This window comes from Tauraco erythrolophus, chromosome 4, assembly GCF_009769465.1.
Source record: "Tauraco erythrolophus isolate bTauEry1 chromosome 4, bTauEry1.pri, whole genome shotgun sequence".
Classification (NCBI taxonomy): domain Eukaryota; kingdom Metazoa; phylum Chordata; class Aves; order Musophagiformes; family Musophagidae; genus Tauraco; species Tauraco erythrolophus.
The window spans coordinates 4,066,019-4,083,526 of record NC_141468.1 but is presented as its reverse complement, the minus strand read 5'-3'; the positions used below and the strand labels follow the sequence as shown (position 1 = coordinate 4,083,526).

The following is a 17,508-nucleotide window of genomic DNA, read 5'->3' as shown; positions in this document are numbered from 1 at the left end:
GCAAAGGACCACGCTAGTCTGTCTGTTCAAGGACAAAGGGTGACTTGGAAAGAATTGCTCTCGTGTATCTACGAAAAATAACAATCAACACACATGAAAACATTCTTTTTTTCTGGTTTTTTTTTTTTTTTTTTCCTGGTATAATATAAACTCAAATTCTGACTCGTTTGAAAGACTCCAGAATTGCCAAAGAGGAAGTGAAATTAAAAATCATCACATAGGAAAAAAGACAGCAATTAAGAGCGATAAGAAATTCAACGAGATCGCTCCAAGTGTGATTGTTTTGAATCCCAACTGAATTCCCACGCCTGACAAACAGACTGCGGAGGATCGTTTAGCTGAAGACAAATACTCTTTACTCCTTCCATCGTGTATGACACTGCAAAAAAACCCCAAAACCCAAGCCAGAAATACTTTCAGAGCCGAACAAACCACTTCTGAGCCCTTCTTTGTTACGCTGAAGAAGCAAAGAATCAGAAATCGAATCCACTTCCTACATATTGGTGCTGCACAGCGGGATACACCATATACGCCAGAGATGTTTACACCACGTATTTCACAGCAGGAAACAGAACAAAATCAGAGAGCATATTCTATCAATTTACTGGAAACAGAAAATATTTACCTTTCAATTTGTACATACTTATCAACAGGTTTTCCCTCAAACAACATGTCCTTCCTCTGGCATATGCAAGGCACTCTCGTGAGATCAGCACCTGGAATTTATAAAATGGTTTATTTCAATCTGTGTTTGCATTTCCACTTTAGCTTCCCTTATTAAAGCAGAAAAAGGTCACATGGCTACGGCCCATTTTTACCAGTTTGTTTCCATTTTGGATCACCTCGTTTTATTACAGAATGAAAGAGCGTTACCGAAACACAGCGGGCCAACACTTGCCACCATGGCATGGGAGGCCACCGCAGCGGCTCTCCCAGGCTGCTGCCAGGGGTAGTGTCCCAGAGCCACGAGCTGTGCAGACCCTCCAGGAACTGCCCACCTCCTCGACCAGCAGAAGAAACACAACCACCCAGCAGTTCCCCATTGCCCACCATTTCTTCATCATCTTTCCGGTTAGGTCAAGCTATGTCACCTAATTAAAAAGCTTGTTTCTTCTGGCTTTGAAGAGAGAGGGATGGCAGATTCCCGAAGATTTGACGGTCTGATCCATGGAACGTAAACTGTACTAGAGACTGGAAGAGCCATGAGATGAGAGGGATCTTCATGGCATGTTGAGCAAGGATCATCTGGATCAACCGACGAGCATCTGGCACTGCTGGAACTGATTACACCCACCCGACCACACGCAGCTTTGAGTATTTATTGATCCTTACTCCTGAAGCCATCCTACCACTCAGTTCATGTGTTTGACTACTGTTACAGGACAAAGCACATAATCAGGATAAAAACACACGCTGTGCTTCAATAGCAAACACTGATGCTGGCATACGCCACCAAAATTATGGAATTAGAGGACCACAGCGTACTGCTCTACATATTAAACACAGCCAAGCAAGGGATGGGGAGAAAAGAGGCTGCTGGATTTTGAAAATAATTTTGTTTTGTGGAGTAGTGTTTGTTTTTATCTACTGCAGCTATTGAACAACTTTAGTTGCATTAGAAAAATACGCCCCTATCTACCAGAAAAACATAAAACATACATATATCCATTTTGCAGCAACTTAATTGTGATCTTACTAGTCTCCTGCTGGTAACTGGATCCATCTTTTGAAGCTACAAACGAGGTCAGCATCTGATAATTCGAGCATTAAAACAAGGAAGGCTGAAGTTCTGTTTCTAGTCTGATTTTCTCTGGGACCTGAGAAACTCATTCTATGTAGATTTGGAAGCTCTGTAGATCTTTACCTTCGCAGTCAACTCCAAGGGAAGCACTGTGAAGCTACTGCAGCAGGGCACAGTCCCTGCCACGGACCAAGACACGCTGAGCCTCACATAAAACAGAATAATAAAAAAAAAAGTTGGGTTTCTAGTCCACTGTCTGAGGCAAGGAAGAGATAAGAGACATAAAAAAAGAGGAAGTGTAAGGAATAACGAGACAATAAAATCTGATATAAAGGCAGGTTAGCAGCCTGATGGCCTGTGTACTCTAGGCATCATAGGAAGGTAGAGCTTTAAAACTGAGGTGAAAGAAAAAGGTATTTTTGTGGCGTTTACAGGGGGTTGGCAGGGGAGAAAGCTCCTTTCTGCTGAAACTGTACTGAGCTGCAGCTGATCGCTATTGAGTCACACATGCACAAGGCAGAAAAACATCTCAGGAGAGAAACAAAACGATGCGCAGAGGTGCAGATCTGGAACTTGACTGCACAGAGGCAGCAGTCAAATATGTGTCTGCAGAGGAAATCTGGAAGACACAAGATGCAGAATGTGCTACGAGAGGATGTAATTGTGTAAAAGATCTTTTGGTAAGTGCATTAAAGAGATCATAATTAATAGAGATCACAAAGAAACCCCACCAGAATTATGGATGCTCAGTCAGGATAAAAAACTCGGGCTTGACAACATGTTTGACTGTGTTGATTGTTTGTCCAGTGGGAAAAAAGCTAAGGATGAAGACACAGTGCTAATATTTGGCTCAGAAAAAGCAACTAGAAACTTCTCTAATTGAAAATGAATTCAAGAGGCCTGGAAGTGGCATAGGACAGAATCACAGAGCAAAACTCCAAATTGCAAATGAATGGTGTAACCTCCTACTTTGAAAAATGTGGCCAAAACTAAACCCTTTAAGGAAAACTAAAACCAAAGACATGCTAGTGACTTAGTGAAGAAGAGTCAGCTCTTTATTCTGCTGGCATTTGGGTTCTCTTATTTGTAACAGACATGATTAAATTAATTCATCAAACAGTAAATGTGCTCAGTTAGTTCACGGCGTGTAATTAATTTATTCTACTCTGTTAACAGGCACATCCTCATGTCACTTTGTAATAGTTTGCAAATTCAATTTCATTTATTGGACACAATGAGAAAAAGGGAACCGGAAGGCAGAAATCAAAATTGTAACAAAGGCAAAACTTACTGGGATAGTGCACAACATAAACAGCCGTAACCATCTGCCAGCAAGGTCCGTTCCCTGCTCAGCACTGCTGACCATCCTGAGATGACACATGCAAGAACGTGGCAGCTGGCAGCCCACAATCATGCCCCCGCAGCCATTTCCCTGCAGTTGGACTGGGTTTTCATTTTGTACTCCTCCTTTCAGTCCCGTGCAAATAGTTCCATCAAGAGATTCCTTTTTCACCGAACTACTATGGATTTCTTTCTGGCTTTAATACTGATCAAGGAAACCCAGGCTCGAGATTATCTCCATGACTGTCTACTGCAGCAACTGTGAAGGTTAAAAGGATAAAACGGTCGAAGTGATGACTGGGATAATGAAGTATGTGCTACGTAACGCCAGATGAAACGGTCTTGACAAAGTAAAGTTTAACAAAAAAAGCACAGTAGAGTCACAGAACCATAGAATGGTTTGGGCTGGAAGGGACCTTCAAGATCATCCAGTTCCAACCCCCCTGCCATGGGCAGGGACACCCTCCACTACACCAGGTTGCTCAAAGCCTCATCCAACCTGGCCTTGAACACTTCCAGGGATGGGGCATCTACAACTTCTCTGGGCAACCTGGTCCAGTGCCTCGCCACCCTCAGAGTGAAAAATTTCTTCCTTATATCTAGAGACTTTAAAGTCCAAGGGTAAAGCAGGAGCCAGCAGAAGAGCTCTGAACAAGCCGTGGGACGGTGCTGTCGGTCAGGACGTGCAGAACTGCACACGCACCAGCGCGAAGATGGGAGCAGCAACCTGCTGGATACGTTCCACCTCTCCACACCTTGACTCTTCTAGCAGCCTCCTTTCGGCATGGAGAGAGAACAGCGAAGGGCACACACTTTGCCAAGAAGGGAAATCAGCTGAATGTTAATACATTACTATTAAGCCCCCATTCACAGGAAAATTAAGTTACCAATAACAAGCTAAACTTTTTTTTCTTGTATCAGGGCAAAACACACACGAGTGGAACTTCGGGGAGCCCAGTCGTTCTCCTCAAAAACAGGAGATGCAGCACTGAGCTGCCCCTGCAGCCAGATGCCCAGTGATCACCCCTTGCCAGGAGACTGGGAGGCTGCAGGCATCAGCCACATGGCCTGTCTTTGTTCTGTTTAAATTTGGGCAGAATTTACATGCCTGGTAGCTGCTTGGGCATCAACACATGCCACATCACAGCCTGATATAACCTGCTGTTCATGGTTGAAGGTGTTCTGCTTGGAGTGAGGGAACTTGCATCTCCACCTCAACTCAGCTGCAATCCATTTAGGCAAAAAGCAGCCTGAACTCCATGTAAGTCCCCCGAAAGAGCCCAAACCCCATTAAAACCCACACCAACACCAATATTCCTTCCAGAACAAGACTGCACAGGACCACTGGTGCGCACTACCTTCACGGAAGCCTGGACACTGAAGCACCCACCCAGAAAGCAGGAGAGCCCCTTTTTACGTCTTCTCAGCCTTCAGCTTCACACTACCCTGGGAAACTGAAGCAGTACAGATCCAACACGTGAGGCTGAACACCCCTCTGCAACGGTCGAGCTGCTCCTGGTACCTGAACAGGCTCTTTCAGAGATAACCTGAGCTTCCCTGTGCTCGCTGCCACATACACGTGTCCTCAGAAACACTGATGTCCAAATCCCGCTCTGGTGCATCACAAACAAGGTCCCTCTGAAGTGCCTCCCTCTATGCTGGTTATTTCGATTCCGAAATATTGAGAATTATATCCTGTCCACACCTCTGGCATCTTCATAATACCAGAAGCGTTCCCCCAGCCCTTTCAGTTTCATTCTGTCCCATTCCCATTCGGCTGAAAACTGAGCTCTACTCTGTGATCCAACACTTTTTCACAGCAGATGTAGGAAGTATTTCCTAATTCTGGTCCAGGCAGTGAGTTCCACACCCAAGGGCAAAAATCCAGCATGGAGACATAAACCGGGCATCTATGCGCTTTAAAAAAAAAAAAAAGAAAAATATTCAAAACCAGCTCAGTACTGGTATTTCAAAAGAGAGTGTACACTGCATGTGTAAGGGGACACAGTTAAGCATCTCCCTGAAGCTTGAAATACATCACCTTTCCTGCACTACTACTGTATTTCCATGGAAAGTTTCTGGATGAAAGTTTGTGTATAGGAAAAAAAGGGGAAAAAAAAGAGTAATTAAAAGAATTTTGCAAGTTCTTACAAGGATAGTAACACAGAGAGAAGACAAAAGTGATCTTGGCTACAGTTTAGCACTGAAATAAGACCAGGAATGACTATGATTACGTTTGAGGTACTGTTAAGACAAACTGTAGCAGAACTGTTACAGTGGTTTGTTAATTCTATTACTAATCATTACATCACTCTTTACAGACTCCATACGGATTTCCTTCCTAACAGCCCCTGCTTTATCTGGAACTTTTGCGCAACTAATTGCAGTAACTCATGCTAAGAGGGACTAATTATGTCAGGGGATTGGTGAGGATTATATTCACCTGCACTTCCAGACCGAGCAGTCCTGTTTACTGTACTCTAAAGCATCAAACTGGAACAGGGCTCATCCTGCTTTCAAGGGACGTAAAAGTTATATTAGTTTTCCAGTTAAGATGAGGAAAATACGTATCCCGTACGAATGTGGTAAGATAGGCTAAAATAGCCAAAATAACTGAATATGCAAACTGCACTGGACAGACCTATAAAAAATAACACAGACACAAAGCAGGAAGTCAGAAGTCTGATCGACACAGGAACTGTGAAAATTCATTTAAAGCTGTTTAATTAAGCCCACACAACAAATCCTTCTTTTTCTTCTCCTTAAGTATATCTCCCTCATTTCAAGTGTCAATATTACTAATATATTGCCTTGCACCATTGCCCAGGAGTAAGAAAACCTTTCTTTAAATCTCATCTCTTTACCAGAGGTCCAGTACCCCAGTCCCAGACATTTTGAGATGGAGGGGAAAGGAAAGGCTACAATTTTTCTTCTCTCCAAATCCTCAGTACTGCATCCTAAAAGAAAGATGCTGTGCATGTCTTCTGCATCGCTTTTCTGAATCCCCACCAGCACTATCTGCTCTCAGAAACACCCTGTGGAGAAGATTTCCAACACACCGTGGAGTCCGGCACAACCACACCTCTGACCCTTCCTGTTAGAGACTCCTGAGCAACTGGCTTTATCTCACTAATTCAGTGGTTTTTAGGAAACTGCTTTTTCCTGCCAGTTTTTAAACCCAGAGGAATTTTCTAGATGTGCAGTGACAGTGCATGAGTAACAGCTCCCTCATTAAACTACCAGGGAGTCATAAAACAAAACAAATTGTTCAGCTTCCCAGTGTTTTTCCGATTTGCTTTCCCTTTCCAAGCCCTGTAGTGCTCACAAACATCCCAACCATCTACGTGACGTCAGTTATAGTCAGAAGCCTTAAAGGAAAAAACACGTTGCTAGCACGTTGCTCAATCCTCTAGCATTCCGGCAGTCGTTTATTGTTGCCCCAGGGCAGCTTCAAGCCGTTTTATTTTTTCACATCAAGAGCTAGTTGTGCCCACGTGAAACGTGTGCCACCATCAAAAGCTCGCCTGGCACGAGAGGAGGAGCTGCGCTGCGTTTGCTGCTGCCTGGCAGTCCTCGGTACGTCTCTCATCCTCGTGCCAAGCGCTCTCCGTGCCCACGGCTGAAAAGCAGGATGGTGCGGTGCGGGAAGCCACGAAGATGTGGAAGATGAGAACAAAACCCTGCTCTGCCACGGCAAGGCTCTGCATCTGCTGCCACAGCAGCCGTGCCTGCTGTTCCTCCTGCGCTTGGAAAACGGTCCTCCGTAGGGAAACGCGATATTCCGGCCAAACTTGGGAACACAGCTTTGCTTCCCGATCGGCACGGGGTGGGCTCGTATTAAGAAATCACTCTGCACCTCTTCTGAACAGGGTGGCAGTGTTTCTGGAGTGCCTTTGGTGTCAGCAGGTGAACAGGTTCTTTATCCCATTTTGAAATCCGGGAATCAAACTATGCAACATATAGTCTGATAATTTAAGGAATACTTTGAAAGGCCACAATTTCGGCAGCAGTTTGTGAGAATGAGAGACAAGACTCAGCCTCCTGCATTTCTGCTCAGGCTGGTACTCAGTGCTGATACAGACGTATCCTTCTACTCAACATGGTACCCATCATTTCAGAAACTAAATCCTATAAATGTCTTTTTGTATTCACCTCCAGCATGCAGAGTATCTTTACAGTAACTCATATTTGGAGAATATAAATAGCAAAGATGAAAACAGTCCCACATTTTTAAAAACAGAAGGAAAAAAAAAAACCAACGAAGCGGAACAAGATACCAAACTCAACCCGGAGAGATGAACAAGTTTGAGAATATTTGGATTCAATATATATCTTGGTAATATTGCAGAAATGCTAACAACGTACCACAGTTTTCAGAACAATCCTTTAAAGTGTGCTTGTAATCTCTGTATTACAGATAGCAAAGGAAGGACTGAAGAAAGTCAGCATAAGGTGACCTGAGTTCAGTGCTTTTACTGAAAAATGTGGCTTACTTCAGGAAGACTTTTGGTCCTTTTGCCTGAACAAAATCTAGGAGCTGCAAAATGAAAACCATTTCAGACAGCTCTAACGCCTCACACCACTGAGATTTTAATTCTGTCTTTTAATGAGCAGCAGAAAGCAAAGGAATGAGATAAACTGAGAGCCCCAGACCACAGTTCCCAATGCATCTGGCAAAGTGGTGAGGAGATCCATTAAATGTACCAAGCTCACTGACCTTGCAGATTTCTCCAGGCCAGGGCCAGAAAACAAAACAGCTGAATGTTTATTCCCTTGTAGAGGGAACTGCTCACATCCTGCTCTCTATCTCCAACTTGATGGTTTTGATGCTGAGGAACAATCAGCAGCTTTAAATACACATCTGAGACAGACAAAAAAAGTAGAGTGATCAAAGTCAGCGAGAGACTGTTTGAGCAAAAGGTGAGCAGAGCCTCAGGGATGTTCAGGAACCTCACTGCTAATGATTTCACTGTGATTCAAACACCTCTAAGGACACAGGTTGTCAGAATTTGCCTCTTTACATTGCTGTATAATTGGCTACAAAGGTGGGAACAACTTGCCAGCTCAGTTTGTCACATCATCCTTATGAAAGAGCACGGAGGTACCAATGAGAAACGGGGATTTTCGTCAGGACTGAAATACGTAGCAGACACTGTGGCAGATGGCTCTGGATGAACAGAAATGGAACTGAAAAGTTCAGGGTATTTTAGAGAAGGTTCATGTAAGACGAAACAAGGTAACAGCTTAGGAAGCGCAGAATAGTGAAGAGTGACAAAAAAGTACTCCTAATTCATCCTTCTCCTGACATACGGAGAGGATCAATGAACTAACCCGATGATAAATATTTAGGCATTTACATCATGGTCACAACTGAATACTGACTGGTCCCAGTACATCGGCACCTGCACAAACACACCCAAAGCCACCACGGCCCTGCACGGTTCGCAGTCCACAGGGGGAGGGACCACTCCCTCTGCATCTGTCAAATGCACAGCACAGATGAAGTGCGGACCTTGTAGAAATACACCAAAGCCAGGACCTGCAAAAGGTTAAGAAATCAAGTCTTTGGATAGATAACGAAAATATCCAAGATTATTAGATTAGTTAGTATGAAAGAGTAGGAATAAACCCTCGAACCTTTGGTAATTGTCCTCTATACAGACTCCATCACCCCTCCCCAAAGTCTTTGGTACTGGTTGCTGTTCGAGATGCTACTGGAGCAGACAGACCACAGGTGTGAGATTCTGCCAGTCCCCTGCTCCTACGATGTAACTCGGCCCTGTAGCTTAACGCTTCAGAAACAAGTGTGCTACTGGAACAGAGCCTGGACAGCGTTTGCAGAGCTGCAGGAACCACCAGGCCTGCTGATACAGCTCCTCATTAAAAAACAGGCAGTAAGAAACCAAAAAAACCCAACCTCTTTTCTAGGCGGTGAGACTGACAACGTCCAGCATGAGGTCACCTCCGTTTCCCTTCAGAAATGAAGCTAGTAAGTAAATTAACAATAATTAAAAACTCCTTTCACAAAGGGACGCTATACTTTCATTATCTCTGTTGAAGCCTAATCAAAAGCACTACAATGGGCTTGTTGATTTTTTTTTTCAAACCAAGATACGATGAAAGACAGAAAGAAACCAAAGAACAGAATTTCTGTTCATTTCAAATTAAGAACAGAAACCAAATTTTCTTAGATGCTGTAGTATTTTGGCTTAAAATACATATTGTCCCCTACTTCCATGAAAGAGTAACTCACTACTTACTAGTTAGCCACAGCAAAACATAACCAAAAAAAACTCATTTACAAAAAAAACCCGCTTAATGGGTAAATAAATGTGCTCATGACACTGAAACATACGTGGGAAGTGTAAGTAATACGCTGTAATCACACTTACGAAAAGTTATTGGCTTTGGGTTTAATGATTTTTTTTTTCTGCACAGGGCTCCAGCTGCATAAAAATATTACGTTTCTTTGCACGACAATTTCGTATTACAAATTACGAGATGTTCACTGGAAGAATGTGAACTTGTCTGTACTTCAAACTATTTATTATTCATATTTTGTTTCATCTTATGTGTCAGAGGAAAAATAAAACCAGTGGTCTAATCACGAGAGATCCAGTAGCATCTGGATAGCACTTCAGCCCTCCCAATATAAACATCTGCTGCTGGGTGAGCAGAATTGCTTTCTAGACTTCAGTGATTAAACCGCATCTCCAGCAATTACAACAGGAGCTTGGACACCTATGCAAAGATTTAGTGGCCTAAACACAGCACCTACGTCGCCCATCATTTTCGGTGATGTTCAGGATCCTGCCTGGCCCGCACAAAACTCCCATAAAACTTGTGTGGCACCTGCCAGCCCCACGGGTACGTCCCAGATAACCTAAGGTGTCTCAAAGACACCAGACACCAACACGCAGACAACTGAATTCTCTCCTTCTGCACTTGCAGACACGTATGTGCACATGTATTATGTTGTCTGGTCTTTTTATCAGAGCCAAATCCCACCCATGTGGTGTGCTGCACATCTACACTGTAATAATCATTTTAAAAACCCTTTAAAATGGTTTTATTTTTGTTGTGGACATTAAAGTTCCCACTGCTTTTTATCAGGAAAGATACCTTTAATTGGTGTCTCTACCGATATGCAGGCAGAATTGCCAGATCGGATTTACCAGCACAGCTTTAGGGTGCAGATTAAACCTTGGCAACTGGCTTTCACCCAGAAACTTGAGTGCTTAAATCACTTCTAAAATGTGATTAGTTTTCCAAGATTTACTGTTATAACCCCAAAGTGACCCTGCTGCTACACAGCACACGCTACACGCTTGAGTGCTGCCTACAGTGATCTGAGAAGCATCACATGGGCGCACTGGTCCTCCTCTCCCAGTAGCGTAAGCGAACAACTTTCTGGACATCAAGGAAATTTTAGGACAGAAGGTAAGTGTAGGGACCTGGCAATGAGACAGTTAAGGGGTAAGCATGCAGGAACTGATGGTCCGAGCCATGAAGTGGGTGGGTGAGGCAGCAGGAAGCCCACCTGCCCACTGGCCATGTGCCCACAGAGCAGATGCCTGCTGGACAGATGAGAGGTGCCAGCCAGCAGCTGAGAATAGCTGCGGGGCAGGCGGCAGGGAAGGAAACACACGCTCTTAGGCAAGAGGTCAACCCAGTTTCAACGCAGCGGCATCTAAAGTACAGTTTTCCGAGGGACTGAACTCAGCAAATCCCTGCTGGTACCAAGGGGCAGCTCTAAAGGCTCTGGACCACAGATTGAGGATGTTGTGACACAAGCAGGTCATTCACAGAATCACAGAATGGGCTGGAAGGGACCTTAAAGATCATCTAGTTCCAACCCCCCTGCCATGGGCAGGGACACCCTCCACTACACCAGGTTGCCCAAAACCTCATCCAACCCGGCCTTGAACACTTCCAGGGATGGGGCAGACACAGCTTCTCTGGGCAACCTGGTCCAGTGCCTCACCACAATCAGAGTGAAGAATTTCTTTCCTAGATCTCACCTAAATCTCCCCTCTTTCAGTGTAAATCCATTGCCCCTTGTCCTATCACTACACACCCTCGTCAAAAGTCCCTCTCCAGCTTTCCTGTAGGCCCCCTTTAGGTACTGGAAGGCTGCAATAAGATCACCCCGGAGCCTTCTCTTCTCCAGGCTGAACAGCCCCAACTCTCTCAGCCTGTCTCCATAGCAGAGGTGCTCCAGCCCTTGGATCATCTTCGTGGCCTCCTCTGGATCTACTCCAGCAGCTCCATGTCCTTCTTGTGCTGGGGGCCCCAGAGCTGAAGGCAGCACATTCACTGCTATTTCATACGTGTTTACAGCTGAGCTGAGCGTAAACAGGGAAGTCACATGGCATTCGTAGTGTCACCGAGCGACTTCCTTAGTGTCACAAGCTTAGAACATCGCCTTTAACACCTATTAGCCCATACAGTGTCTGCAAAAACAGGAACCTTTAAGCACTCCTATTAACAACGCCCATCTCAGCCATCCTCCATGACTCAGGAATCTGCTTCTGGATGCTAGCGTGTATTTTCCACTTCCTTTCCCTGCAGTGTATACAACAGAAACGAATCTGAATGCTGACACAGTGAGCAGATTGATTACAGTATTTTATTTTTTGGACCGAGTCCCAATTTTAGTCTGATCTGGTTCTCAGATAGGAGGTTGCACATTGTCACGTAGTTTGTAAAAGCAGTTGCTACACTGATTTGACTAGATACGCCAGGCTGTGCATCTGCATATCAGAAAGCTAGATCGTGCACGCTGCAGATGCATCAAATTTTCTCAGAATAATAAACTGGAGACTTACTGAAAACAATACAGAAATAATTTTATGGGCTTCTTCTAAACACGCGGATATAAACACAGGTCAAATCTGCAGAGTGTTCAAATTTGCATCATCGCGTTTTAAAAACAATTTGAAAAGAAAACATTTTATTACAGTTCGGAGGACAAGCCTGGCAGATTTGGACTATTTTCTCCTCCTACTACACCGCTGACCGTGGATCCTAACAGGCTGTGGGAAAAAACTCCACTTTCAATCAATTACTCAGCATCCAGAAGGTGTCACCACCAGCTGGAATTAAGCACACAGGTGCTGTCTGCTGCCCGGCACTTTGAAAACACGGTCTTCTAAATGATGGTTATGCACTTAAAATGGAAGTTTATTAATCAGTACATATCAGCAAATATAAGCAGCATAAGCAAAAAGTACACAAGCAGCTCAGAAGCTCGTTTTTCTGCATACTGTAAAACCAGCAACTCATCATCCCTTTTCTGAAGTCATTCTATCGCACAAAGCTGCTCTTTTTCTTCCTTTTTTATAATACTGCTTACGCAGCAAACCTCTGTTACAAATTTTGAGAATGAAAAGGTTAATCTCTGGTTATTTCATGTTGTAGTTATCCCATTCTCTGACACGATTTTATTAACTTTATTCAAGAAAGAATGCAGCTTTGCTAAAGTAAATGGCAGTATGGCAATTACTTCTATGTACCTTTTAATGGACGTACCATTTTGAGACAATTTTTGACAGAAAGAAATTCAGACCTTATGATACGGCTATAATTTGGTCTGCACATACCATTTTACATCAAAACCTTAAAGCTTCCAGGCATCTCCTGAACCATCGGAGGAAGAAAGTCCTCAGATCCTTTACTATGTGTTAGTTGGTTAGAATTTCCTCTAGTAAATGGACCATAAAGTTTTTAAACAGACAAATTATTCTCTCATAAATGGACTGGTTCTACTAGACTGAACAACAAAGATGAATAGTGAAAACTTATTTCTGGCAATAAATAATAAGCTGCTTTGGACTATTTTTCAGACTAGAACTATACACTAGTTAAGTCCATGCATTGGAGTCTCCATCCACAAAACACAGCAACGTGTAAAAAAGGTGCCACAAATCTTAATACAAAGGTGTGTGACATTATCTTCCAGACGGGAAGCATTATAAAAATGTCATTACACACACATATTTTTAATATTAGGCAAATGAGACATCTTGCATGCAGCTCCGGACTTAGGGCAGTGATCACAATTGAAACGCATGGCTGATCACAGGGAGAAGGAAAAAAAAAAAAAAGATTCAGACAAAACCACAGAATCACAAGGGATGTGTGATGTATTTTTTACCACCCTCCTTGCCCTACCCCCATTTCAGCATCTTAAATGGTTTCAACATGCTAAAAAAAAAAAAAAAAAAAGGAAATTAAAAAAAAAAATCTTACTTCTTCTTTAAGCTGTCTGGTTGTTTTGCTACAGATGCTATCTCAGCATTACACAGTCGCTTCAGCTAACAGAATTAATTGCTTTCTTTTCACCGAGATCAAGCAAGTGGTTCCCTTCGCTTTCTCTTGAGCAACAAACAGAAAAAGTCCGGGCAATGAAAGTATTAGAAGATAGTATCTCCAGAAATAGAATCTCTTTTACAACAGCAGGAAACAAATGGATAATATGCATAGATTTCACACAGTCTATTTCAATTTTGTGTTTAAAATGCTAGCTGAAGGGCTCAGAACTCTGTGGGGCAGAATTGGAGTGAAATAAGCCAAGCAACAGGGATGTATTTCTGAGCAACGCACCTTCCGACCACGTTGTTCTGAACTTTCTCCGTAGCATCTAAAATATACTGCTCCATTTCGTAATCCCAAGCCCTGAAACAGTCAAGTACACCTCCCCTCCTGTAGTAGCTTCCTGCACCTGCCCCTACAGGTAATAAAGGATTAGAAGGATCAGAACCACAGTGTTTATGAAACTTTTTTTTTCTGCTTTGCAAGAAGCTCATTTCTTATTCTTAAAACGAAAGGAGTGGCTGTATTTAAAAAAAAAAAAAAAAAAGGAAAGAAAAACAACATAATGAAAAGGAAGCACACACCCATATGGAAAAAAAATGGCAGAAGATGAAGCACGCTTATTACGAATGCTTTGTAACCTTGTCACCGACAAAAACAAACAATTAATTAAACAGAAGGGAAACGTCAAGGTTTTCATTCCTGTGTATTCCCAAAATCTTACGACTGTCCACACTTCCGTCGAGGAGGCACGCTGCTCTTAGGATTGTTGTGCTAAGTTTTAATATCCAACATAACAACAAACAAACTTCTAGTTAGGACCGCAACTGTAAATATTTTAACAGTGTCCGTGCAATCCCACAGATGGCAACTAAGAACAGTGTTTTTGACAGAGCAATTCGGTTCCTGAAGTTCCTGAAGCACAGACAAAGCGTGTGTAAACACTCCCAGGATTTCTGCTTATGCAAGAAATGCAAATCTGAGGCTTTGACAGATCTACAACCCAACAGGTTTGTATTAAACACACCCACACATTCCTCCGCATCTTACTTCGCACAGTTACTACCACATCTGAACATCAGCAAGAGATTTGCTCTGTTTTAACGGGAAGAAACATCTGCCTGAGTACAGCAAATGATTTCTGGATTGGTCTCAGATTAAAAAAAAAAAAAAAAAGAGTAAACGCTGACTACTGTACGAGCTGGCTCAGCTGCAATTCCAAGCTTTATAGGATTTTAGTTTGCAACAGGTGACCATGTGCGCGATGAGAGACTTCACTCACTGCTCAGGGATACTTTTAGAAGTTAAGACATTTGTGTAACCTGATGTTATAGACTTCTGCCTGGCAATAAGAATCATAGCAAACACCATGGAGCTGGCAGGAGTTACTAAACATGCCGTAACACCGGGCTGGCATCTCCTTCCCGAGCACGAGGTGGGTGCAACCATCCCGACTGACGCAACCTGTGCTAAAACCACTGATGTACAATGCCAACAGCCAGTGAGGGGTTAAACTGCTCCCCACAGCAGGCTGCTCCATATACCAGGTCTTCATCCTGCTGTCAAATCCACCTGCAGACAAATCAACGTAGTTTTCATCAAAAAGTAGGTTAAGCAAGGGAAAACTCACCTTACCTAGCTACTGGATGAAAAACCTGCAGAGACTGGTCTCCAGTAGGATTTTTCAGTACACCACCACATGTTAAGTCATTCCTTAGTAAATATACACCTTTTTGGCAGCTAAGATAAAGCCAGTAACTTCCTGCAGTAGTCATTTACCTCTACTTGGGCTTCAAAAGGACTTGCTCTATTACAATAAATATGGAAAATGTACTGTGCACAACTTAATATAACTTAACAGGATAGCAGAGCCATTACCTTAAACAATAGCCTGACTGTACCTGACTACAGAGAGGTCACAGCCAGGGCTGTGACTCTGCCAGAGTAAATTAAAACCAGTTACGTGTTAGTCACGGTGAGCTATGTCCAGCCTTACAGAAGATATAGTAAAAGATCCTAATAAAAGCCCCAGTAATCAAGGCTTGATAATGATTTGAAGTTACTTTACCTTCCCGTCTCATCCATTAAAATGAAAGGATCTTCAAGTTTGGAAGATGCCTTTATGCTGATGTGTTGTGCATTTGTAATTCCAGCGTATCCCTCATCTTTGTACCTTTTATTTGTCAGGTAACTCCTTTAACCTGCAGCTCCCAGGTCATTTCAGCTCTTGGGAACACCCGCTACACACTGTAATGCTCCAGGCAGACTAGAAGTCTCCATTGTGCTTCATCTGCTTTCTCTGTGACTTTGTTAGAGCCAAAACCCAAAGCAAAGAATAATTATGGTCTCACACATTTCTGCAGGAACACTAGCAAAAAGCAACGGGCTGACCAAGGTGAAGATTATTGTTCACTGTATGCACAGACACATGGAAGCTTATGCCATCCAAACGAGGTGGACACCAACCACTGGAAAGCAACACGAGGTCTCGAGGGTCTGCCCGCTCACCCCCCAGTCCCTGTAACAGCACTGGCCATCAGTCCTCTCTGCACACCTCAAGGAGGGTGGTTGTTACCGCTCCTTCAGGTACCATCACAGTCTGCCCATAGTACTGCTCCAACTTCTTCGCTACATACCTACCCATCCGCTCACCCACTCCTACCTCCTCTCTCACTTGCCAGTCTAATTACCCGCCCACTCACATTTTCTCTTACTCACTCACTATCCCACCCATTTACGTGTTTTTCATTCATCTCCCCATTCAGTCACACAACCTGATCTCCAACACCTTCAATCCACTCACTAACAGCAGTTTCACCTCCTGTGATACGCCTGTCCTCACCTCTCCCATCAACATCCCTACCTTGCATCGAGCTTCCTGGAAGCCTGGAGGAGGACAGCTTACCACCCCGAGCTCCCAAGGTTTATGAGGCTCCATGAGGTCAAGCACTCCATGCCACACCAATGCTAACCTGCTCCTGGGATCCCCTCTGCACGAGTCAAACGCCTTCTTCCGACACAACACGGATGGATGGTGGGGATGAGGACTGTGCAGTGCTGGCACTGGCCCTGCCTTTGCCAGCTTCCTGGTGCGTTGTGCCTCCGGCAGGCACACAACACACGCCTTCGCTCCCACCCTACAAAAAACCACTTTTTTTTTGGAGTACTCCAGTAGTAGTACTAAAGAAACCAGAGGAGGTCTGGGGTAAAGGCGCTGGATCATGATCATAGGCAGCTCCGACAGGGCTGGCTCAGGCCAGCGTGGCCATGTGCCAGCTCACATCAACCAGCCTGTCTCTCATGAAGTGACAGCAAAAATAATGCCCGTTTGTCCTCTTTATAGCCATGGAGTATTTGTTTTGGAGGGGATATTGGTCTAGCTCTTGGTGGTCAAGGCAAGGGAAAACTCTGGAGACAATCCTGCTTGGGCGCTCAAGGCTTCTGGTAACAAAGACCAAGCCCTGAAGAACAAACAACAAACAAGCAACCCCCAAAACCCACTAAAACAAGGGAAACTATAAAAAGTTTTTGAACTATGAAGTGAAGTAGCTTTGAGAAAAAGAGAGGATAATGGAAAGCTGGAAATAAATAAAAAAAAGACTCAAATAACAACTTCCACTATTTCTGTCACTAATAGAAAACTAATTTTTTCATTTTCCCTGTAATGACCTCTACAGACTTGCCTGCACACATCGCTTCCTCACAGTTTAAATGCCACAACAGAGTTAAAAAAAAAAAAAAAAATCACTTAAGTCATACTGATGTAACTCCTCCATATAAAAACATTTTAGTTTCCAAGTAAAATTGGCCTTTTCAGGTGCTTTTCAACAATTTCTTAAGTGACACCAGAACAGATCGCTCTTGTACTGTAATAAAATACACGTCTGAGAAATTATACTATTAGCAGTTCAGTTTAAAACCTATCTTTAATGTGTATAATTCTCCCAAATCCTGAAGAAACGAACATACTGCGCTTAAGGTGACACATATAATATTCGAGTGCACGCAATACTATTCTGCTCATATTTGCAGGCTGTTAGCACCACAGAGAGAAGAATTACTGAAAGATGAGAACGTAGACTTGACATTAATATGGTGAAACAAAGAAACGG

At 43.4% G+C, this 17,508-nt stretch overlaps 1 long non-coding RNA gene across 2 annotated transcripts in view; it reads right to left on the bottom strand.

Annotated features, from left to right (window-relative positions):
* Positions 1-639: 639 nt before the first annotated feature.
* LOC147528812 (uncharacterized) overlaps positions 640-17,508 on the bottom strand; it is a 95,604-nt gene continuing 78,735 nt past the window's right edge. The window contains exon 4 of one of the 2 annotated variants that reach the window (XR_015222109.1): positions 640-716. This is a non-coding gene — a long non-coding RNA (uncharacterized LOC147528812). Of the gene's footprint in view, positions 717-13,341; positions 13,812-17,508 lie in introns of those variants that run through there. The other variant, XR_015222110.1, reaches the window with a different exon arrangement.